The sequence below is a fragment of the Equus przewalskii genome, chromosome 16 (assembly GCF_037783145.1).
Source record: "Equus przewalskii isolate Varuska chromosome 16, EquPr2, whole genome shotgun sequence".
Taxonomy (NCBI): domain Eukaryota; kingdom Metazoa; phylum Chordata; class Mammalia; order Perissodactyla; family Equidae; genus Equus; species Equus przewalskii.
In genome coordinates this window covers 55,504,762-55,531,188 of record NC_091846.1, presented here as the reverse complement: position 1 = coordinate 55,531,188, position 26,427 = coordinate 55,504,762, and the positions used below count along the sequence as shown (strand labels likewise).

The 26,427-nt window shown below is 34.6% G+C and overlaps 1 long non-coding RNA gene across 1 annotated transcript in view; it reads right to left on the bottom strand.

Annotated features, from left to right (window-relative positions):
* LOC139076499 (uncharacterized) overlaps positions 1-25,861 on the bottom strand; it is a 65,354-nt gene extending 39,493 nt beyond the window's left edge. The window contains exons 1-4 of the long non-coding RNA XR_011528192.1: positions 25,718-25,861; positions 22,032-22,296; positions 20,130-20,212; positions 4,582-4,656 (exon numbers count right to left, since the gene is read on the bottom strand). This is a non-coding gene — a long non-coding RNA (uncharacterized lncRNA). The remainder of the gene's footprint in view (positions 1-4,581; positions 4,657-20,129; positions 20,213-22,031; positions 22,297-25,717) is intronic.
* Between the last annotated feature and the right edge of the window lie 566 nt (positions 25,862-26,427).

Below are 26,427 nucleotides of genomic sequence, written 5' to 3'. Positions count from 1 at the left end.
AAAAGACAGAGAGAGAATTAAGGAATTATTCCTAGGGCTCCATATTGACTTATTCAAAGGATTAAGATGCCACTAATTTGGACAAAAAAAAATACCAAAAGGATCATTGGTTTAGGGGGGAAGATGAGTCCATTTTGCACATGCTAAGTGATAACTCTGCCTTGACATACTGCACGCTTTTTAATATCAATACCAAAGGTACAGGAGAGGTTTGAATTACAGATTTAGGACTTACAGGATATGAAAAATGAAACATCATTATAGAAGAAAGCATCGAGATAACCTGGAAACAGGTGTAGATTGAAAAGAGCAATGATAATAGGACAGAATACTGGCAAAAATACTTATTCAAGGGCTGATGAAAGAGGTGAAAGACTAGACTCATCATGAAAGTAAATGGGTTAGAATTGAAGGAAGTTTGAATGTTAACTCAGCAGATGTGCTGTAGATAGAAGTCCACTGTGTTTGTAATTAGCAGTATGCCAAACTCAGGGAAAGGAGGTTTCTTGGGAAGGAAGACGAATGCCAGTGCATTGATGAATGAATGGTAGGCATGGAAGTTGATGTAAGTGATTATTCTAAATATAAATCTTTTGGGAAAATTGGGTATGAAGGTATTAGACACAGCTTGGGGGCAAAATAAGATCAAGGGAAAATCATTTGTTTGTTTAGAATGGGATAAATATGATCATATTTATTGGATTAGAAAAAGAGACAGTATGGAGGAAGACTTTGAGGGTATCTAAGTTGAATGTGATGACTAGTTGACCAGGATCAGAGGAAGAAGGGATTTAAGGCATAGGAGCATGGATTACTCTTTAAAGGATAAGAGGATATGGGTGATGTGGCTGTATATAAGCTTTAGTTTTGGGGACAGGAATTTATGGATGAGTATTCTTCACCGATAAAATGTTCATAATTAACTTCTTTGCTGTGAATAAAAGTGGAAAGTGCAGATGGAAAGAATTCACAGAGAGAACAGAGGCTCCAGCTAAGTCAGGAAAAAATGATATTGTAATGATGCTGATTAGCAGAAGAATGTGTGTCAGTGTGTGTGTGTGTGTATGTGTGTGTGCATGTGTGTGTGTTTTTAAGTGATGCTTAGCTAATTGGATGAAAGGATATAAATGACACTGACCCAGATATGACTTTGCTGGACCTATTTGGTAGGAGCATAATGATGAAAATGCTTTAGATAATCTCAGTAGAGAACTACTCAATGAATAAAAAACTGGGTCCAAACTCAAGAGGAAAGAGAGGAAGAGTAGTTCTAATAGACAGGAACAAATTGGAAGAATTAAGACAATGATAATCTCTAAGACTTTGAAGAGCAGATTTGGCAGAAATGAGCTTTTGAAAGAACTGAAGAAATGGAGTTTGTAGTCAAAATGGAGGATGCTATGGATTAGATTTCTAAGCTGGAATGCTCCCTGTTAGTAGAAGTGGCTGGTTGAATTGAAATAAAGGTGAAAGTCTTGGATATTATACTCTCCAGACAGGTCAAAAGCTGTTAGTTGTTAGCTGGGTATATATCATTACTTTATAGAAACATATTATGCATATTACAAAGATCAGGTTAAGATTCTGACACAAAGGCCTAGGAGTTAAAATGAATCCTCTGCTTCTGTCAATTATTTAACTTCTAACTACGAAAGGGTCATCTAAATTTTCTGTTTTAAATACTGTAATCATGAAATGGAAATAGAGCTAATTTACCTTCTACAGTAAGGAATGAATTTTTTTTTTCTTTTTTTTTTTTTGCTGGGAAAGATTTGCCCTAAGCTAACGTCTGTTGCCAATCTTCTTCTGTTTTTCTTTTCTTTTTTTCCTCTACAAAGGCCCAGTACATAGTTGTGTCTTCTAGTTATCAGTCCTTCTAGTTCTTCTATATGAGCCATGGCCATGGCATGGCTACTAACAGATGAGTGGTGTGGTTCCGTGACCAGGAATCAAACCTGGGCCACTGAAAAAGAACACATGGAACTTTAACCACTAGGCTGGTAAGGGCTGGCTCAAATTTTTTTTTTTAATCAGAAATCAACTGTAGCATTTTAAAGAAAATGTTATAAACAGAAAGATAGAGAGAGAAGTCTATTCTCCCTTGCCCAATTGTAGCTCACTGAATAAATTGCCTTCTCCAGTCCCCTTCTATGTCTTAATCTACAGGACAATTGACACACTAAGACAACTACAGCAGGAGTAGTTGTAGATGTTCACATCGATTTCACCTAGAGGTCATAGTGATCTTTCTGAAGGTCCTCATGCACTGAAATCTGAAGAGAATTTGGGAAACATTACAAATAGGACACCACCCATCAACATAATCTCTCAACCACAACTGGGAAATCCTCTGAACAAAGAGGGAAACACAAGATTCTTTTATTATTTTTAAGGAAGAAGTTGTTTCAACACTAAAAGATAATAAGTAAATTGACAGTATTTCTCAAAATAGTTCTCAAGAGACATAGGATATTGCTTGCACATTTAAAGAAACACTTGTATCGATTTTAAGATGAACACAGTCTAATTTTTTATACTTCCAAGAGAGATGAATATCATAAAAGCAGAATTCAGGCAATACCCTCAAAGCATGTGAATGGAAGTAAACTTCTTATTCTAAAAGAGTAACAAAAATTTCTTGTATATCAACCAATGGCAGGGATTTATTTCTATCATGAGTTAGTTTTGATGAAGGTGTGAAAAACTAAAACTATGAATGATGTCAGGAATTTTAGCTCAAGAGGTGCCTTAAAAACAAAAACAAAAACAAAACACCACCAAGTGTTTTGGCCATAATCTGAAGATATTTTGGAGCCAATCATATATAAAAAACATGGTCATGATTTTACAGCCAAACGTTTTATAAAGAATTAACATCTAAATAAGCAAAGACTATGAACAATTATATTCTTTTTAAGATTTTTAAATTTCTCTAAGAAAATATTTTCAGCTCTGAAAAATATAACAAGATAAACTTGTTTTCATTTCCTTCTCATCAACAATTATTTTCCTAAATTAGCTTGGAGTTTTCTTTGAGTTGTTCAGCATTTTGTGGTATGGGTTGTGTTTCCTTGTAGACCACAATTATACCAAGTGGCAATTTGCCTAATAATCATTCTGTTTTTTGCAGGATTAAATTACAGTTATAGATTTGGAAGACACCTTAGAGATCAGTCTAAACCAACTTCTCCATCTTTAGATTTTAAATAGAGAAATTGTTTGTAAACGACCCAAATACTTGATTCTTTCCTAGCTTCTAGTTTGAAATTCTTATTATAGCCAGAGCCTGCTTCTCTGAAATGTAGGTGAAGAAATAATAAGAGGATTGGGAGAACAAATCAGGGAGAATGTTCACTCTCTGGTTTTCCAAATTGTTATTTACCGTTAAGGTAATTCATTGGTTTAGCTAAAAATACTTTGTATGCGTTTCATGTGTAGCTAATAAGGTTGTGAGATGACATTTTGGATTCTCAGTAGAACAAAGAGGAGACTTCAGCCATATTTCATTGGTATTGAAAATGGAAAGTATAGTAGGCACAATTATTCCTGTCATTGGCAGGTGGAGAAAAAGGCTGGGTGACTGGAATTGGGGTTTGAATTCTAGGAGAAGAGGGTTGCATTGGCAGAGGGCCATAGTTTTTGTTCCTTTTTGCTCCTGTCGTTTACAGCCGTTTTTCTCACCCTCTGTTTCACATTCTGCTAGACTCAAAGTCAACATTGGTGGTTTACGTTTGGAAAATGTGTTCTCATTATGTGGCAGGTGGAAAGGTCAGGTGTAGAGAAAACCCCAATCTTACTGAAGTGGCAGAAACATGCTTCTGAAATATTACAGTTCTAATTTAATTTCTCCATAATAATAATTGCTTAATTGACATATTTCAAGTGGGTCAATTATTCTCAGGTGTCATGTTTATTTGGCAGCAAGCAAGACATAATAACGCGATACAACGATAGATAGGACTATACATGTTGATCGGTGACTATAGAGTTACTGGTACAGACCCAGACGTAAGTTGTATTAAGGTCTTTTGTGGAGCTTTGTGAGTGGACCTAACTCCCTACCGTTTTTAAACTTTATTGATTCTTTGCAAAAGTTCACCTTTGTACTAAATAAGATGAATTCACAAATTGTACTAAATAAGATGAATTCACAAACTGCTTTCTGAGAGAGTGTTCATATACAAGTTATGGTTTTTTATTCATTCATGTATTTATTCAACAGAAACTGTTCTGGGAGCTAGAGATAATACCATGGTCTTTTGCTCAAGGATCTTAACTGACCAGTAAATAAACTTGTTCTTATTTTCTCTATTATTTATGTCATATTATTTATATATCATCAAATAAACTTTATAGATAGACTCCTGCAACAATAATTGCATATTATTGTATAATTTGTAAATATATTTTTTAAAGTCAACGTACTAATTTTCTTATCTATATTGAGCTGGAGTTGTTTTTGTTAGAGAAGATGATAGGGATGGTGGTATTGTTACTTTTTTTAAAAGTGATATTAATTGGAGAGTTTTTGGAGTTTCAATCATCTCTCAAATATTGCTGAAAGCCTAAGATATAACTTACATGGAACATATTTGTGTGTAAGTTGTATAAAGATGTATCTCCACGCAAACATAAAGTCATCAGCATAGTCTCCATCTGAAAGATAACAGAATGGGAGAAGATGAGTGACAGATTTTGCTAGTAGGTGAGAGAGGAATCAAGAGTCATTCCATTCTTGGGGAAACACAGATAAGCATCCAGTTCCCCTCAAGGATTACTCTGGGTCCAGCATGTTGCATTTTCCTCTATTTGATGGAAAGTAACACATTCCAGGCTCTCTTGATGTATTCTAGGAAATATAACTTTTAAAACAATGCTAATATTTGTATTCTTCAGTGATAATTATATTATTTGCAAAAAATGGCAGATGTGTAGAATATCTTGAGATCATGTTGATGAGTCACAAATTTTACTAAAAGGACAGCAAGACAACTTTCCCCATGCACTTTCCCAAATAAAATTAGCCCAAAGTTAAATATCTGTTTCAAGTTGGCAATCTATGTTGTGGATGGGAATGTAGAGCTCTATTCCTTAAGAGTTTTCTTCCTGATATAGAGTGCTACCAAGTTTTCCTTCTTTAAACACCAATGTTTTTCTCTTCATATTTCTCTATGCTCTTTCATGGAACAATGTAACTGCCTTTTTACAATCCACAGTGATTGGCTTTATCTATGGTGATCCCCATTATTTTACAGCATTCCAGGTTATTTTCCATAGTTCAGGATTCATTTGTATTTGTCCTTTGCAAGTTATCTCATTAAATTTTTTATTTCTCTTATAATAACAAAATGGAATCAAGTGAATTTTCAGTGGAGCTATGAATGATTTTAAGGATAGTGACATTCTTTAACACGTCTCAATGACATATATCATGTGATGGAAAATATTTCAGCTAGTAAATGTGAATATAACACAACTTATTTTTACTATTACAATATGTATTTCTATTTTCCCTAAATCTGTCAAGAGGAAAATTCAGATGCTTCAGTTTAACTTATCTGCTAATAAATTTAAATTAGCACATTTTAATATGAGTCAACTAATCATAAATTTAGATTGAACTTAAAAACTAAAATGACATATGCGGCAACAGTTTGTCCTGGTCACAAAGACTGAATTTCAAGGTAAGGCTACCACGGAGAAAATATATCAGGGTTCATATTTTGTAAAGTAACCTGAGCTATTTTCACTTTTCCTAGAATATGTTCGATAGGGGAGTGACAGAAGAATCCTACCATTCAGAGAATTTCTCATTGGTGTTAGAAAACATTAGATTAGTCCCTGTCTGGGAAAAAATACTTTGCTGATTATATATTTTATAAGATTTTGCCCCTTTAGGACAGATACAAATAAACAAATCTTTTAAAATGTCAAAAACACTATTAGTCATTTTCTAAATAGATTAATGTATGAATAGTCCTAGTGATTGTACGCCAAAGGGAATTATGAAATTGCTGGAGAAAAACTGGAAACCATAATGGTTATTCTAAACATCAATATGCCTTACAATATGCTATCCCAAACAAGTACATATACATCACAATATGTGGTTCTGTTCTTGCAAGCATCTTCCAATATTCATAGTCCAACCGTTGGTTGCTACACTCAACTAGGAAACCAATTCTCTACCTAACAATCTCTCATAAATGATAGCTATGATGGAAATTGAAGCCAATTTCAAAAATATAAACTTCAGACATACGGATTTATGCAGAAATGATGCATTTTCCAACATAAGGTATTATGTATAGAATATTGTTAATGCTATTTTAAAGCATTTCTTGTAGATGTTACTTGATTTTTAAGAAATAAGAATATATATATGTATTCCAGAAATCTTACTGCTGTATATAATTGATTTTTCATTGGGTATTGACTGCTATGTAATTCTATATATTTGTTTTAAACTTTTTAAATATTTAAGCATCTCTTCCTGTGGCTTAGTTACCAAAATGTTTTGAAAGAAGGAAGAGATTATTTCTCATTAGTGTGTATTAGTGTTTGTGAGGATATGTTTAAAATCTTTTAAATGTAACTTGGATGAGGTCAAATTATTTTTTGTCTGATTTTGAAAAGGAACTCCTTTACATAAAGTGAGTTTAGGTTTTATGGTTTTGTGAACTGATTAGTACTTTATAATATTATAGCTCCAGTATTTAATTTTAATTATTCCACATTAAAAATAAGTCATATTATGTATAAAAATAAAAATATTTTTACATGTTTCAATACGAGGACAAATAAGAAATGAATTTTCATATTTCAGCAAGATATTACACCTGTTTCTGTATCAATGCTAGGGAAGACCATATACATATATTGGGTAAAATATACACCTAAAAGTTCAATTATTTAGAATTCAGAGTCTTTGTAATTCATTATGGACTAATAGAGATATTCAAATGAGTAATCAATTAGGTAAATCTGATCTTGAACATGCATCAGATAGAACTTGAGCTTAGAGAGACTTATGGTCATCATCAGGGTACCCCTAAATTCTACCTTCTTATTGATTTAAATTTTCCCATTATTTTCGTTTGACTATCACTATTTTATTCTTTACATATTCCCTCCAAATTATCACAAAGTCTCAGAAAATTTAAAAAGCAACTTTTCGTTAGAAAACAGTCATCTTGCCATGATGGATAAAGATTGGAGTGTCATGTATTGGAGGGGTGGTTGTGGACGATCTAGGCATTCCTAATGTAAGAGTTGGTCTTTAAAGACTTTTATGAGTCAGATAATGTAATTTGGGGAAGGTACTGATTGCAGACCATAGAAATATCATTCTTTTAGTAATAGTGGAAAGAAATAAAGAGTAACTGGGGGTCAGGAAGTGGGCTTCCTTGGCGGTAGAGAACATCCCAAGTCACAGTGCTTTCTTTGTATAATTGGAGTGAAAGCAATCTAGATAAAAAGAAGTAAAGTATTGAAAAGCATCATATGCTTTGATTGGGTGTTAAAATGTGATCACTCTATTGTTTTTATAAGTAGAGTGCATGATAGAGTAAAAATTTGTGAAAATATATTCTGGAATAAATGGAGAAAAGGAGGAAAATAAGGAAGCTATTATAGAGATTTCAGCTAAAATTTATGTAATTTTAGGCTAGAGTTCTACTAGGATATAGCAAAAAAGTATGTCCAGATAAGAAGATTAAATTTATAAGCCTTCTCGAAATGTGGCATTTCTGTATTTTACCAACGTGATTCAGCGTATGTTTTGGACCCTCTATATATTGTATCGATAGCCAAGGTACACCTGTTTTTTATTGTTTGAACAAAGTGATTCTCAATTTAATACGTACCTTATTTTAGAATCACTAATTAATTAAATGAAAAGTTTTCTTTTGAGATCACCAATACATGCCAACATTCCCGGTTTGTCCTGGACTGAGGAATTTCCAGGGATGTGGGACCTTCAGTGTTTTTAAACCGGGAAAGGCTGGGATGAACTGGGATAAATGTCTCTCCAGAGAACACACATACACGTGCTTTAAAAACTATTAATATTAGAATTGACTTTGGAAAGTGAATGGTTTCTGTATTTGCTTCACATTGTGAAGGATACAAATTTCTAAGAAGTACACTGTCTTGTTCCTTACTTTACTAAAATTAATGGCTGCTTTTTTCTTCAATCTCTGAAGTGACCTCTCTACCCGGATCTGAATCTCTCTCTCTTTTTTTTTAGGTTAAGGAACTTGGTCCTAAAATAATCACCTTAACTCTCTTCTCTGTTCTAAAGGGATCTAGCAACATGGTGACCATGTTTTCTAAATCAAAAATCAAAACAAATGATTTAGCTCTTATTAGTACAGTATAACATAATATTTGACATCAGAAATGTTCCAAATAAATCTACATATATGGCTGTGCAATTAAAAAAACCTGCAAGTTTAGGATTTGAAGTTGTCAAACAGAAATCCAAATAAAATGAGTTGACTTCATAAAGAATACGTGCAGTACATTATTTTAGGCTATAAATATTCAATGCATATTTCTTCTAACACCCAGAATGTGTGTGGTCTGGCAAAGTTACTTAAAATATTTCTTGAATTTCTTTTATTCATTAAGTTAATAGAACTGCATTATTCTTATCCCATGCTTCCCATAAGTTGACTAGCTTAATCTATATAGTAATTTGACATACATTGCCTTATGGAGAGATTTTTTTTTGATGCTCAATCTCAATCACAAGGTTAAATAAGAAATAGCAGTAAATACACGGGTTCATAAGTTTACTGAAACTATAGCTTTCTAGGTCATACTCTTGTGAAATAAAGGAGTGATTTGTTAGTAACAAGCTCTTACATTTATAGACTATATTTCCTTAGCCACTTCTTGGAACTGAATAATTCTAACGTAATTGTCCTCTTTAAATCAGATTTACTATAGTTATTTCCTTTACAGCATTTCAAGAATAACCATATTATTCTCCAAGGGAATATCTAATGGAGTCTTTTAGCTTGGATCTTTCCTTCAGGCCTCACTTGAGGAGATCATCTGAGAAAATAATATTAGTCCCTCTCCAAATGTCTTCATGATAGGCCATCCTCCACGATGAAGGGTGGAGGATGGAGCACAGAGGTAGAAGGGAATCTATCAAATTGTTTGCAAGCTTTCATTCTTATTGAGTCATCTTTCCACTATCTCATTAAGTGGTTGATGTATACTCAATTTTTAGATAGGATATAAAGATTTTTGTTTCCTTACTCTATTTAATTTTCTCCAGTAAAAAAGTGTCAAAGTAACTGGATACTAATAAGTTAGATATGTGCAATGAGGTTTACTAACTCATAAAGTTTCCCAATGTAGTATCCACGAAACCAGTGCTTAGAAAGATAAATATTTGCCCCCAGATCTCCCCTTCTTACTACTGGAATGATAACTGGTTGTTAGAGGTAATGGGGAAAAGCTCTCTTTATTTTTTTCTCCACTAAAAGTTTTGTTTTGAAAATTTACTATTTCTTTTAAGTGTGCCATATATTGCTGTGATTTTAATTGATAAGAAAGAATCCGAACAACTGTAAATTCTCAATAGATTAGAAATTACTATCCATGCTTTTTTTGTACTGCTTCTCTTTATAATCCATTCACTAGTTTATAAAAATACGAGAAACTATAACACTTGGGCTATATATCACGATAACACCTTCCTACATCCTGATTACTTAATTTTGAATTATCAACGTATATTGTTAAATATGACTTTCCAGTCTATTCATTCACCACATAGATATCTAGACTACGATTTACTTTTCGATCAATAGATATTTCTTGATCAATATTTTCTTAAAGAAAATTTCTAAGTTAAACATGTAATAGTCCTACTAGTCCACTACGTTTTTAGTGTGACTGTTTGCTAAAGAGAAAGTTATCATTAGAATAATTTTCTATTATTTTTTTATGTGTATCTTGACCTAGTTGTTGCTATTTAAGAATGTAAATATAACACATATGGAATATCTGAAAATGAGGAGATACTTGTTTTTGTATGTTTGCATATTCTTTTTCTTGTTTACCTTGAGGAAGATTTGCCCTGAGCTCACATCTGTTGTCTGTCTTCCTCTTTGTGTGTGTGTGTGTGTGAGGAGGATTGACCCTGAGCTAATATCTGCTGCTAATCTTCCTCTTTTTGCTTGAGGAAGATTGTCACTGAGCTAACATCTGCGCCAATCTTCCTCTGTTTTATGCAGGATGCTGCCACAATGTGGCTTGGAGAGCAGTGGTAGGTCAGTGCCTGGGGTCTGAAACTGCAAACATTGGGCTTCTGAAGTGGAGCATGCAAACTCAACCACTATGCCATCAAACTGGCCCCAACCGATCTTTCTCTTTTTGCTTGAGGAAGATTCACCTTGAGCTAACATCTGTGCCAATCTTCTTCCACTTTATTTGTGGGTCACCACCACAGCATGGCTGTTGACGAGTGATGTAGATCCATGCCCGGGAATTGAACCCGGGCTCTGAAGCAGAGCACGCCCACCTTAACCACCAGGCCATGGGGCTCACTTCCCATATTCTTTTAAAAATAGTACCCTTCTCTTTTTCTCTTGCCCATATCTCTACCATTGTACTACTACATTTCTCTGTTGCCCTCGGAAACAGAACATCTTCTGGGTTTTGATACTTGCTGTCTTCGATTTCTCTTTCTTTATTTTCTCTTTAAACCCCTCCATCAGGCTTTTGTCTTTACCACTCCTCCGCAACTGCTCTTTTTAAGGTTACTGGTGACCATGACCATCACGTTGTAAATTTTACCTTACTTTATTTGCTTTTCTCAGTCCTATCTTACTTGAGTTCTCGATAGCATTTGAAATAGATCATCATTTTTCTCTTCTTCAAACACTTTTTTTCACTTATCTTCCAGTTTACTTTCTCCCTCACTGACTGCTTTCTCTCAGTCCCTTGGTTCATTTTTCCTTGTCTGCTTAAGCTCTTCACCTTTGAGCACCCCCAGGACGTACTTCTTGCCCTTCTCTTTTCTGTATACAGTCACTGATTTGGTGTTCTTATCTGGTCCCACAAAATTGAATACCATCTGAACAGTGATGACTGCTAAATTTATATCTCCAGCCCAGACCTCTTTCTCAAACACTGGACTCGTACATTTATCTGCAGAATTGCATTTCCACTTGGATATCTAGTAGACATCCCAACATACTATATACACAACTGGCCTCATGGTACTTCCCCTCAAACCAACTTGTTTTACAACCTCCAGCACTGTAGAAATTGACAACTCAAGTTGCTCAGGCCAAAGTTTTTGATATCATTCCTAATTCCTTTCTTTCTGGCACATGCCATGTCCAATACGTTAGCAAATTTTGTTGGCTCTACTGAAAAAGCAAGTCTAGATTCCCTTCTCCCAGTTCCACAGTTTTCACCCTGGGAACACTCTCATATGTCCTGTCTCATTTACATTACTGCAGTAGCCTCCTGATTGGTCTTCCCACTCCTGCCTTCCCTCTCCAGTCTGCCACTCCTGTTCACCTAACCTCCACATACTCATGTAGCAGCCAAGGAATCCTTTGGAATGCAATTTAGATCATACCATAGCTCTGCTCCAAACTTTTAATTACTTCTCATCTTATGCAGAGGCAAGGCAAAGTCCTTAGAAAGGCCCACTGGCATTCCGTGATTTGTATTATGACCTTCTCTGACCCCATTTCTAATTGCTGAATCCATGTCTTATTCTGTTACCAAATGCAGGCCTTCCTGCTCTTCCTCAGAAGTGTTAGGTATGTACCTGTTCTGCTTCAGGTCGTCTGCACTTCCTTCACCCTCTGCCGGGAATTCTCAGTCGTAGAATACCTCCGTGGCTGGCTCCCTCACATCCTCAAGGTCTTTGTTCAAATAGACATCTGTTCAGGGAGGCTTGCCATACTGCATTTAAAATTGTAGTTTCTGACTGCCGCATACCCTATCTCTTTCCCTTGTCTAATTAGTTTTATGCCATAGCATCATCACCATATTAATAATTTATGTATCTATATCTTCTGCCTTTTAAAAATTTTTCTTTTTATTGAGATAAAGTTGACATATAACATTGTATTGTATTAGTTTTAGGTGTACAATGTAATGATTTAATATATGTATAGATGGTGAAATGAAAACCACAATAAGTGGTTTAGTCAACATTCATCAGCATACATAGACAAAAGATTTTTTCTTGTGATGAGAACTTTTAAGTTTAACTCTCTTAGAAACTTTCAAATATATGGTATGGTATTATTAGCAATAGTCACCATGCTGTACATTTTATCCTCAAAATTATTTATCTTGTATTTGAAAGTTTGTAACTTTTGTATCTCATATTTGAAAGTTTGTAACACCGTCATTCATTTTGCACTCCCACCCCCACTTCCCATCTCTGGCAACTACCAATCTGTTCTCTGTATTTTTGTTTGTTTGTTTGTTTTTCTGTTTGTTTAGATTCCACATATAAGTGAGATCCTACAGATTTATCTTTCTCTGTCTGACTTATTTCAGTTAGCATAATGCCCTCAAGGTCCATCTGTTATGTCACAAATGGGAGGATTTCATTCCTTTTTATGGCCAAATAATATTCCATTGTATGTATATATATCTATATATCTATATATCACATTTTCTTTATTATTCTTTTATATTTCCCATTGCTGTGACCTAAGTTTTATGAGGGAATTTTTTTCTACTTTGTTAGTATATCTCCAGTGTCTAGAATAGTGCCAGTTGGACCAAAAGCACTTAAACAGTTATTGAATGTATTCATTTATTTATTGACATAATTTTCCCAAGTCTTTAAAGATTTAAGATTGTCTTTAAGATTTAAGTTGTCAATTTAAAAAAATCCACATGCATCCAATTCATTCAAAAAAATATTTTTTCCCACACTTTCTATGTGCCAAGCCTTTTGTCAGACATGTTGGTTAAAGAGAACAAAACTCAGGATCCTCATTCTAGGAGCTCCCTTCTGATTGAGATTCAGTCACGTTAATAAACCTTTGGGGTCACTCTGTGGAAGTTGTAGAGCAAGGAGAAGCCATGTATAAGGTGGTATGAAAATAGGAGTGGACTTGAAATCTCTGTGTACCTATTTAACTTCCTAAACATCACTTTTTCCTAGGTCCTCACTTGTAAAATAAGGATAAAACCTTCCTTGTGGTATTTTACGGGGAAAAACTCTGGAAATGAATATAGACCAGCTAGCTCTGGTTTGGCATATGGTAAACACAAAATTAAACTTAGTCTATTTCCTCTGCATTATTAGCTTCTACCACATGATGGTATACATAATTTCTCAGCATTAATGCATCAAATGGTAAAAATAACAGTCACATGTAATTATAAAATTTCAAGGTTGGAGTAATACTGTAGATACCCAAAATCTCATAAGTAATGAGAGTCATTGAAGTCTTTTGAATCAATTAAAATTAATTTTTTTGAGTAGGATATACAATAGATCAGACAGGAGGAAATGAAAGAAGGGATACCAGTTAGGTTATGCTAATATTTCACAAGAATATTAGTGCTAGTTTTAAGAGGTCAAAAAAACCCCCATGAACATGTGAGAGAGATATTGTGGGTGTAGAATCTGCTGGACTTGGAAAATTATTACATATGTTAATAGGGAAGACATAAGATTAGTCAGAAATGACACCATGGCCTTGATCCTAAGGCAAGACCTCAACAAAGACAGAGAAGATTAAAAATATTAGCTGGTTATGGGGTGAATGGTGAAGAGACATGATGAATATAATTTGAAATAATTGTAAATATAATGAATTTGACAAACACAGTAGACTGTTATTTCACACAGGTCAAAAAAAAAAGATTAGAGGCCACACATAGGACTTTGGGGGTATACTGGAAGAAAGGAGAGATTTAAAAGCATGAATAAGAATTGCCAAGAATAAACACATTTATAGAATTATCAAGAAGGCCATAGGCAGAGGACAACAGGGGTAATTGGTAATTCTACAGGAACAAATTTAAAAATGGAGGGATTTTTTCCAAATAGGATTTCTTCAGAGATAGGAAGGAAGTAAGCAAGGGATGGAGGAAGGAAAAGGAAAGGTAAGGCTATAAACATTGTGCACAGGAAGGAAGCCAAATATAAAGGGAAAACTTATCTTGGAATCTTTGAATACTTTGATGATGGAAAATTGTCTGCAGAGAATAGGGAGCCAGGAAAAAACTGGGAGCTTGAAGAAGGTGGATAAGATTATGGATTACTACTAGTAGAGTGATTGACAAGGGTATTGCGAGTTCAGGACAGGCCTTGTGAAGCCCCAAATAAGTTATTTAACACACATTTACAGTGATGTCAATCAGCTGAGCTTGACTGGTTGAAAGCACAAAGATGTATGGTTGGTAGTCTTTCAGGAAAACAGGATTGGCAAGGAATGAATTAAATGTCTGTCAGGGTGGTGAGGCTATTGAGTAAGAGCAAGCTTAGGTATTTGAAGGAGTAGTGAAGAATTTGAGGACCAAAAGACACCATCATGGGATGTATTGAAATCGCAACTTTTCCTCAGCATAAAAGTAGCCATGAAATTTTCTATTCCATTTACTTCTCAGACTTCTATAAAAGGCAAGCACTTTACCTCAGACAAAGGGATATACCCTCTGCATACAAAGGGAAGCAAGGAGAACTGGTATCATTAATAATTTTTATGGACATCATTCATTCACAGGGTCACCAGGAGTTGAAGCTAACTTGACAGCAGGTGACAACAACAACAACAACAATGATTGATTCAGAGTCTTTTGGGGGTAGGCAGATGTATGAAATGATGGCATACCCACCAAACATCAAGGCAGTATAAATCTTGTGTAAAAGAAGCAAAAGATAGAGAATTTAAAATAGGTAAAGAGGCAGGATTGCACCCTTGGAAATGACCAATTTTAACTTACAGGACACTAATTTTTAATTAATTATGGCTTTTATATATCCCATTGACAAATTTTAAAGCAACTCAAACAGTTTACATTATTATTTATTTATTATTAAAAATAGAATATATTTTATTGTATATTTATATTTTATTTTTCTCAATTAATTCTCACATCACTATTTTCACCTTGGTTCTATTTCCTACATTAAAAAATTCCACTATGTAAATTTGGAAAATGTGAAAATAAAAAGGAATAAAACGTTCCCTAAATGTTTACCTAAAGGTATTTTCCCTATTTTCTAAAAATCTTTATATAGGTCATTTACATTTTAAAAATCTGGTTGTAATCATACTATATACAGAATCCTTAACATATTTTTTCTTTCCCTATTGTCAGTTACATTTTGTTTATAATTATAGAATAATTATATTATTTGTTAATAGTTATACAATTTTCAAAATTACAATTTATCATTACTATATAATAAACAATCTAGTGAATATATTGACTTCTTTTTTCATATTCATTGCTAGCTTTGGGATTGTCTTAATTCTCATAGAAGATAAAAAAGAACCAAGAAAGAAATCTCTGCAGCAGACTATTCCAGTTGCTTCAGACCCCAACCAATTTACTTAGGACCCCAGAATGACAAACATCTATTCTGTCATTGTCCCAAATTCCTTCTAGGCAACAACGCAAATATATGGAATGGAAAAAATATAAATATGCAAATACGTGATTCATTTGATTACTGCCATCATTATTAATTTAGGCATATCACTTTTATTGCACTTCTGGTTGCTTAGGACTATTTGTACTTAAGTGTTTCTTCTTGGTGAATATCTTTTTGTAATTCAGAGTTTTAGTTTTTTTCAATCAGTAATTTGACCTAGATTCTAAGAAGTAGAATTCATTAGCCAGAAGATACATAAAACTTTAAAAATGATATGGCCTGTTCAGAGTGAGACAAAACTGAATACAGGACTTCTTATGGGGAAAAACAAGTGAATTTTTCTCAACTGCCTCTTTTATTTTCTGGATGAAGAAGTTTCTCAAACAAAATGGATACTCAGAAAATGTTGGTATTTTTATTCAAATTTGTCTTTAATGGCATTCGTCGAGCAGAATCTATACTGAGAAAGATCTAAAAAGATTAAGAACAGAAACAATTCATCAAACATAGGAGAAAGATAACTTTCTTTCTTCTATATCACAAGCTAAGTGAGCTCTTCCTAAGCGGTGTCCATATTGCTACGAATTCTTTAGGAGATTTTATTGATGTAAATCAGTCAACAAGCATTTCCTGAAGACGTCTTTGGGATGTGGTGTTTTCCTAGGAAACCATATCTTTTCTACTGATAAATCTGACAAATAATTTAGTGAGAAATGCAAATTCATAACTAGCTTCACACTCATTTTCCACTGCACAAGCTGGAGAGAGAAGAGAACTGTCAGTGGATTAGCCTATATTAGGTCAAAAATCAGGACAGTTACAACAGACAGCTTTGGACCAGAGCTGCTCTATTTCTTTCATGAGTCCTAAGCACTTGTGCCTTTGTGGTCCCCCTTCTCCATTAAAAAACTATTGAAAATTATATGTTATGTTTGTGTGTTTTAAAGACAAATATATTAATGATATATATTAAAACATTTTCTTCTATTTAAAAGTTCAAATTTTCTTGAGTTCAAAAGAAATTAAAACAGCTCATGGGTTGTTACAAGTGGTTTGGGCCCTCAGCACTGTGCCTAATGGGTCAATTTTCTTTGCTTTAGTACATGTAACAAAGAAATTCAGCTTCCTGCCTTTCTCTTCAAAATCAGGTAATACTTCCGCATATTAAAGATGTGGGGTCTATTGAAGCTGTCAATGCTGGCTGCATTTGCCTAATCTACTAGGGTGATTCTATTTTTCGTTTGTTTTGTTTTGTTTCTCAATTTTATTTTCTTAAAGTGGAGTGAAGTAGACATGAAATAGGCTGCAGAAGTCACCTAGAGGTGCAAAATAGATATATTTAAAGATGTATATGCAAACTTAAACTTGCTAACGATTGTTCTTTTCCACCTTCTTTGCAAATTACATCAATTGACTGTGTTGTGAAAGCATTTTACGGGTATGAGAATCATTGTTCAAACCTATAAAATGTGCTCCGTGGACCACTGGAATCCCAGTTACACCTGGGATGTTATATACAATATAGATTCCCCCCATCAAATCAGAATTTCTCAGGGTGGAATCCAGGAAATTCATTTTAACAATATCTCCAGGTGGTTCTCATGGATTTAAAATGTGAGACCCAGAAGTCTAATTGTAAAATTTCTTGAGAATCTGAGATTTTATGATTTTAGAAGCAATACCTTTAAAAAAAATGAAGTGTGTGGGCTGGTGGCACAGTGGTTAAGTTGTTCACTTCAGTGGCCCGGGGTTCACCAGTTCGGATCCCGGGTTGGCATTGGATGTTAGCCCAGGGCTAATCTTCTTCAAAGAAAAAAAAATGAAGTGTGCACCAAGGCAATATATGAGAAATAAAGTGGTCCAGACTATGCTCTTTGAGACTTATTTTACCAACTGAGTACAAAAGGAAGGTAACTTCCTTTGTCCCTCCTTTATTTTTGCTATTGAAGTCAGGAGAATTGCTCCTCAGTCACATATGTAGCCTAATCGCTGCTGTCAGAGAAGTTTGCTAAGCTTGTTTAAGTGTGCACAGGGATGCTACTTAATAGATTCCTGTGGAGTTGATGGCCCGCTTGCTGCCTTGATCTAGGGCCTCTGGGGTTCATTCAACACTTTGATGGTGCACTAAATGGCACCTGACTCTCTGTAAGAGTTCAAGAATCTTTCTTGTTGTTTAATTCATTCCCAGGAAGCAACTTTGGAATACGGGAGACTAGAGTTTATATCTCTGGTGTAGTTACTTCACTTGTGCAAATAGATGTATTTTAAAAAATACTATCTCCCACATGAGACCAGATAATGAGAAGGCCTGCTGAGAGATTTTTATTCTTTACAAAAAAGGACAGAATTTTTTCTGTTTCTAAAGATAGATTTGTTTTCTACTTATTATCATAATATATGCCTGTAGAAAATTTGGAAGCACGTAAGCGGATGGAGGTGATATCAGAAACCTCTACAATCTTACTGCTTAGATCTACCCACTGTTAACACTGGACTGTTCTTCTCTCTGAAGGTCTTTGCTGCATTACACGCACACATATATTCATACAGTTGAGACACACTGTATTTACGATACTGTCCTTTTAAGATAATATAAAATTATTTTAAAATATTTTTATCAGTCATGTATTTTATCAGTTACTCTATATTTTGGATTCATAGTATAATTATAGATTGTTACTGAGAATTCAGGGTCTTTCTAACTCTGCTTCATAACGGATACATATTTAATTGTATTTCTCACTATTTCCTTAGGAAAATAAAGTAATTAAAGTATACTTGTTGAAAATAAGGGTATTTTTCCAACTACCAATACGTTCTGTAAAATCGGTTTTCATAATCTTACATTTTTATTGCAAAACTAACACACACAAGTCCTGAGAGGAAACACTTGTCTCTTGACATTCGGAGATATTTGATTCAATGACTGAAAAAAATTCTATGCTAGTGGAATCTATAGCAACTATTAAATTGACATATTGAGAAGTAAGAGAAAGAGTGGTATTTCAAAATGCTCACTATATGGTTAATATCATGTCATGGCTTTAGAAAGCCTTATAGTAAAGAAAATCATTAGATTACTAAATATTAAGCAGCTAGTGGTAAGTATAAATACTGCATGTGACAGAACTTTACATAAATAGGGAAGACAAGCATAAACAATAGAAAATTAAGACACAGATTTGAAAAGAAAGGAGCTTTATAAATCTTAAGGCAGTAGAAAGAGATTTGAATTTGTCACATATTGCTAAGGTGGATACATATTTTGTTGATGCAGAGTGATAAAGAATCTTGGATAACTATGAGTTACATATGGTATGATCATAAAAAGATTCAAAGATAAAACTGAGAAGAGAATTTAAGACTCCACCCCCAATCTCACCCACGAAAGGCAAAAGAAAAAAGTCTTTTTAATGAGGTGCTTATGTGTTCTAAAATAGATGAAAAAGAAAGAGGAAATTTTAAGAAGGGAAAGGATCCATAAAAAGTGATCAATATTAGGAAGCTAGCTATGTCCAAGGGTTTCTTTTTGTCTTCTTCTCCCCAAAGCCCCCCAGTACATAGTTGTGTATTCTAGTTGGAGATCCTTCTGTCTCTGACATGTGGGATGCCACCTCAGCATGGCTTGATAGGCAGTGCTAGATCTGCACCCAGGATCCTAACCAGATCAAAATCCTGAGCCACCGAAGTAGAGTGTGTGAACTTAACCACTGGGTCACAGGGCCGGCCCCAAGAGTTTCTAAAATTTGGTTTTCTGAAAGGCCGAATAAAGGGGATAGGTGTACTTTACCATTGCCCAGAGGGAGATAATTTTTAGTCTGCTTTGTATTAAGCGCCAGTCCTTGTTCTATGAGGAGAATGCCTCGTTAGTTGGTCCTAGGGATTCAGGTCCTTGAACCCAGTTAGTTTAGTAAACTGGACAATTTCAGCACAGCCACCCAGGATCCTTCCTAGCTGGGGCCAACTCAAAAATGAGCATATTGATCTTACAAACTGGGCTGGACTGTCCAGTATGTCTTCCTATTCAGAATCACATGCCTCTGACAGCAAAACATGTCTTAGATCTAGTTTTCAGCTCAGTCACTATCAACATTGCCTTTTCATAAGAAAAGAAAACATAAGACCAGCATATAAATAGAATATGAGCTTCTCAGATCTGAGTTCTCTGAAAACAAAGTGGTCTAGCATTTCAATATATCAAAAATGTAAGCAGCCTAGTCAAGATTGTCAAAGTGAAGTGGAAAGTTCACATTTATTTTAAGATTCAATTATGTAGACATTTGATCTCATAATTGTGTTCTCAATCGGGTACAGAATGAGATTCATGTTTTTCAGAGAAGTGTTAGTATACAATAAATTGTATGGTTACAAAACATAGTCTCAAGATAGATATTCAGTCAGGTTTCTTAAACAGTTCATCATCTGTTCCTAGAAGCAGTATTCAGCACTCATTGTCCAAGTTGAATTGTGAACAAAGGAGCCTGGAATGTAACTATTTCACCTGCATAGAAATGATACTTACTGCAATGGCTCTGCCCTGGGCAGGGCCTGGCTTGGGGTTGGATAGTGACATAAGGGCAGGAAAGCTGCTGAAGCCTTCAAAGACTGCAAAATAAGCAAAGGAAGTGCTTTAAGGAGAAAGTAAAGCAGAATGTTAAGTGATTCCGCAGAGCTTTATGATGCCTGAAAATTCCTGGGGCAGACTCAGGAATCTGACATAGAATGGAGATAGGGTGTTTTTGTATGATGGAAAGGATATAGCAACAGATCCTGCAAGAGTAGTTGCTATTAGAATCCAGAGAAGCCTCTTTGCCTGTTTGCATGTGGTTTTTGATTTTTAAAAATTTAATTCAATGATATCAGATATACCTCCTTCAACTTAAAGATATAGTAACAAATAATAGCTTACCCAGCATTCACCAAATCCAGCCCTAAGACACGGTCCCTGCTCAGATGTATCACATAGGGTAAACCAACAAACTAGAAACAAGTACTCCAGATTACAGAGAGAACAAATTAAGTGTGTTCCAACATTACTTTCCAAACAATAAAATCTGCTAGCCCATGGAGTCGTCACCTAAAGGAGGTAAGTGAGGTACATCACTAAAATCACTTACAATTTGTCGAGCAAAATAATAGGAGAACACTTTGGAGGACATAAGCAGGAAGATGAAAAGTTCTCATCTTCTACTTCAAACCCATGTCATCTTAATTTGATTCTTCATATTGCTCTCTTTATATGCTCTTTTTTCACCTCCAGTTGAAATATAAATATATGGAAGTACTTTTTATTTTCCATGTACACATGATTATATTTTGCCTGTTTTTTGAGGTAGGATATATGATACAATAGGCTAAAGACTAATATATATGTTTTAGCTTTTTATATTTTTTTATCAGTCATTTTCAGACATTAACACATGCTCATCACGCTAATACATTTGATTTTTGTAACAGTCTCATTCCTTTGAAATCAGTCATCCTCACTATGGCTTGTTAGCAAAAAGTAACTGCTAAGGGAATTTTCCTTACACATTGGAAGTGGAGAATCATTCTCTGTCAATGCAATTGTCTTCAATTCTGATAGTTTTAAAGTGGGCTTACATAGTTACCACAATTGCGATTCTCGTACCGAATAGTTCAAAGTTATGATTCTTGTGAAGTTGCACATTAGGATAATCTGACCAGTGTCGTTTGAGAAAGTGCATGGATATTGAGATGTTTTAAGAACATTAGAATATAATATGACTTGGCAGTGGTCCACATCAACATATAAGAGATGAGAAAAAAATTAACAGTTTGTAATCCTTTAAATGAGATTTCTTAGGATGCAATTCTCAAGTTGATGGAAATTTACCTGTAATTTGATGAAGACTAAACTATTTTTAAAGCCCCACTGATGAAAAAAGAAAATTGCATTGGAGAAATTTAGGAATGTAAAAATCTCAGAAATTTGCAATTTTACGTCTTTAGAAAAAGTTTATTATAACCTGTATCCAAGCTTTCAATAATATTTCTATTAATCCTTTATATATTATTTTATACAAAGTACAATCACATATATTATGCCATGAAGTTTTCCCAACATTATGAGTTATTATCACCATTCGGTAGATAAGAAGCTGAACCTTAGTGATATTAAATTACTCAGTTAGTAAATGGTACAACTAGGATTAGAACCCAAACTTGCCACTCCTTGATGTCCTGTCCTTTTCTGTATTGTAAATAAACATTTTGATCTTGTCAATCTACAAAAACAGAAACCAGTTTCAGAGTCAACCCATTTATTCGGGTTCAAAGAATTGCAATTCAGGGAGCGCACATGCGCGGATGCAGGAAGAAACTCTAATAGCGTCCCACTAGGGAGTAAAAGTCAGAGGCTTTTAAAGGCAAAGAAGGGAGTTTGTGTTACAAAGAATTTTACCTGAACTTGGAGGCAGAGAGCCAGTCTTGGCTAAACATTGATTGGCTATTGATTCTATCTTCAAAAAGTCCTCAATCCTCAGTCTTCGTGATCAGGATGTCCGTTCTCCTGCTGAGTTCTCAAAGAATTGCTTATAAAACAATTCCCATTTGGGCCCAGTCCAAAGGTTTGGCCAGTTCAAGGTTCTAGACAGCACAGCAGTTTCTCTGGAAAGGCAGCTCCGACTCCATTTTAAAACGTCTCCAGAATAGTCAATTTTGAGAATCTGATGAGATCAGCCTTAGTTGGTTCACATGTATAGAAAATCAGAGGACTCTCTAGTACGTTTTGAACTTGTACCTATTATTGAAATATATGCAATTTGGCCCCATTCCTACTCTTCCATTCCAAACTTCCACTTTACTCTCATAGACATCTTACTTTTTAAAAACAATGAAAAAGCTCGAGCTGTTGTCTGCTGGAAATACCTTTCCTCATTACAGCCTCAGCAGATGACTTGTAATTTAGCCCTATTTTGAAATCTTCATATTACAAATAGTCCTTTTACTTGAAGGAGAGTTTATTCAGTCAAAGGTAGAAGGTCCAATATACAAATGAGGTGAAGTTTCCTGACATACTCCTATAGAGAGATTTTTTTAAATAATAAAATAACAAGAACCCTATCATTTTCTGAAGCTAAAATTAAAATGGATGGCTTGAAAATCTTGGCATATGATAAACATGGTCATTGTGTCAGGGCAGCTTTTGCTGACCTACACTCTGCTGGATTTCCTTATAATAAATATTCAGCTCCTTCCTTTTCTTTAAAGTGTACCATAACAATAGTAATTTACAAAAATGAAATGTGTTAATTTGCATAAGAGCAAGAATTGTATTTAGAATCTATCATGTTCAACACAGTGTATCTGTTATATAATAGGCATTCAGGTTCAATATATGAATGAATCATCATGTGAATAGAAGAATGAATGAAAAACTCAGCTGTTCTAGATCCTAATTCTAACCCAGGTGCATATTTGAACAAGTGACTTCTAGAACACTCTCCTTCACCACCTAAAAACATGTCCCAATTAACAATGTCCTTGCAAAGATCAAGTGAAATGAGATAGAAGTCTACGTAAAGCTGTATGTACATTTTAGGTTATATTGAAAATACACTAGAAGTTCTTTGAGATTATTTCAATTCCACAGTTTTAGGTCAAATGCTAACATTATTAGCAGTGCTCAGAATATCTTCTTTGAAAGGAATATATGCACATTCATTTTTTATTTTAAAAATTTCTATATTGGTACACATGTTTATTTGTGGTTTTACTTTTAAGCATTTTAAATATTTCTTCCTTAGAACTGTTTCCTCTGTATTTCTACAGTATAAAATATGTTAGGTTTTTAAAGGTCAAATCGATCCATTAGTTAAATTATAAACCTAGTTGTTTAATCTACCTGCCTCATTCTTCATAGATTTCAACTAGGTCATTGCAATGATTATTCCCATGATTTGGATCAGGAAACTTGGAGGCTAAACACAGTGTCTATTATCCTGAGCCAACAATATCTATTAGTACCACAATCTATTTAAATTTTTATACTTGTATTTATATATACATATTTTTTATTCATTGTATGAAATTTATGCAAGAAGATTTTTATTTTAGGAAAAACAGTGAGTTTTATAGGAACCAAACTAAAATGAAGTGAAATATTTGTGGTACAAGGAAATTTGAAATACATGATACTTCACATTGTGCTGTTAGTAAGTCCCAGCTAAACTGGGTTTAAAATATTAGAAAGAAATGTATTTTACTTTTCTTTTTCACACAGAGAATGATTTGCAATAGGCAATATATGCAAAACTGATATTGACCCAAATACTTACCTTTTATAGAAAATGCTTTACAGGCTTTTTTCAAAGGCTATTTTCTTCTGCAATACTGCCAAAATCAATGTGATCTTAATTTGGCCAAAGTATTCCAGTCATCATATTAGGAAAAACTGCACAGTTGCATGCTCTTTACCAAATTTCAAGAAATTACCAGAATTTGTATGCTGTACTTCTGCCATTCTGTGCAGAAAGCTCATTTGTTAAAAGACAAAAAATGTTGCACTCTTTTTTTTTTAATGTAGAGTATTTGCTTTATGAGGGCAGTAAAAGGGATAAGAAAGTAAAGCCCACTAAATTTATCATGGCAAATTAGAAAGATTTTATATATTCTATTAGCTTACTAAGTCAAACTTTACCTATTCTAATCCTAAATAGATTACTTTCAAGATAATAAATTAGCAGTATTTAAGAAATAATGTGGGGCTGCCCTTGTGGCCGAGTGGTTAAGTTCGAGTGCTCTGCTTCAGTGGCCCAGGGTGCGGATCATGGGCGTGGACATGGCACTGCTCATTAGGCCACATTGAGGTGGTGTCCCACATGCCACAACTAGAAGGACCCACAACTAAAAAAATATATATATACAACTGTGTACTGGGGAGATCTGGGGGAAAAAAAGCAGGGGAAAAAAAAAAGATTGGTAACAGTAGTTAAGTGAGGGGCCAATCTTTAAAAAAAAAACAAAGAATGAATGTGTGCTAATGAGCTGATAACAGTTTGTTTGATGAAGATGATTTTGGAACTTCCCTAGCACTTCCTCCAATGAGTTGATGGAGAAATTTACTAAAAATTATATGGCAGATCATTAATTCACTTTGATTTTATTGGAAGATAAGAAATCAAAATGTTTAGATCTTTAAACTGCATATTTAGAGATGGCTTTCATTTAAACATTTTATAACTTCTTTGTTTCTGTTCAACTTTTTCCCCATAATTTACAAAAAGAAAAGTAAATATTGAAGTCCATAAAGTGCAAATTGATCTGCCATTCAATTACATACCCATTTTTAACCTACTTGTCTCCTTCCTAAAACTTTTGGGGATTGTATTTGAGATATTTATTCCCAGGACATCCATAGAGATGTTCCAAAAGACACGCCTGAAACAGAAACCATAACCAAGGGTTGTTCCTCTTCCTCCTCTGTCTTCTCCCATTCCTCTTCTTCCTTCTCCTTTCATTACTACTTTTGGGATTGAGCTGACTTCACAGTCAGGTCAGAGGCACATTCTCAAGAAACCGCTGTTCCTTCAATCCATTTATTTATTCATTCAAATGTTTTTTTGAGCCATATTATTTGTGAGGCATGATTCTAGGGACTGCAGATATTAGAATGAAGACAATGTTCAAACTCTCTGCTTTCATGAAATTAACTTTTAAGCCAATAAAAAACTTAAAAACAATAGTAAATTTCATTTAATATAACACGATTTGACAGTGTTATAGAAAGATAATAAATTGAATAAAAGGATAGAATGTGATAGAGGTGAGGTGTGCGTGTATGCAAGAATGGTGCTATTTCAGCCAGAATGCTCAGAGAAGGTCTCTTGTTGAAAGTGATAACTATGCAGAAACCTGAAAGGTGAAGAGAAGGAGCTAGTGTGGCCAGCTGTTTGCTAGCAGGATTTTAGACAACACCCTAAGAGGGGAAAGTGGAAAACTAAGAAACCCAGTGTAGCTGATCAGTAAGGGAGTGTGCAAGTGGATGAGGTCAGAAAGAGGCAGGAGCCTGCAGGTCGTGGTGAGCAGTTGTACAAGACGAGTTAAAAGTAAAAGATCTTTTCTGTATAAAATGGAATTGATACTTACTAAATTCTTCACAAGTGCATCAACGGATATCATGAAAACCATATGGAGATGGACAGCTGACATCTTGTAGATTCATTTTGATTATTAATCAAACGGGAAGTATCAGAAAGATGGGACCTTTTCCTTCGGCAGCTGTGCTAGTCTGGTTAATGTTTAACTCAGTATTTCATGATCAAGGTAACTATCCCTGAGCTAGCAAATATAAACTATTTGGCGTGTGTCTAAGAGAGAACACCCATGGAACTCATACTCTGTAACTTCACCTGGATTGTTTATCAGGGTACGCCATATTTGTCCCTGGTCCTCTCCGTCTCTCATTCTTCGTAATGACTGTTTAATTTACATTCTCCATGGATGCCTATTCTACCTCCAGCTCACTTTATCTCTGCTGAAGACAGTCTTTCAAATAATCAAGAAAAATATAGATCGTCAGTCAGAGTTCCTTCAACTTACTTTCCTCTCTGCCTTTGGAATCAATACAATATTTATGTTCTTCCCTCTGGGCTTAAAGCAAGAATTTCCTTCCTTTTCCTTTCTTTCCAGAACAATCTGTTCACCTGCATTCTGAATCCCATCCCACAATGCCTTATCTGAGAGTTTAATTCTTAGCTCAGTTTCTCTCATAAACCATCAGTGCCCATCCCTGCCTCCCTCACTCTTTGCCTCTCTTTTCTCCTCCCTCCCACTTTCTTTCTTTCCCTGTTACCTCT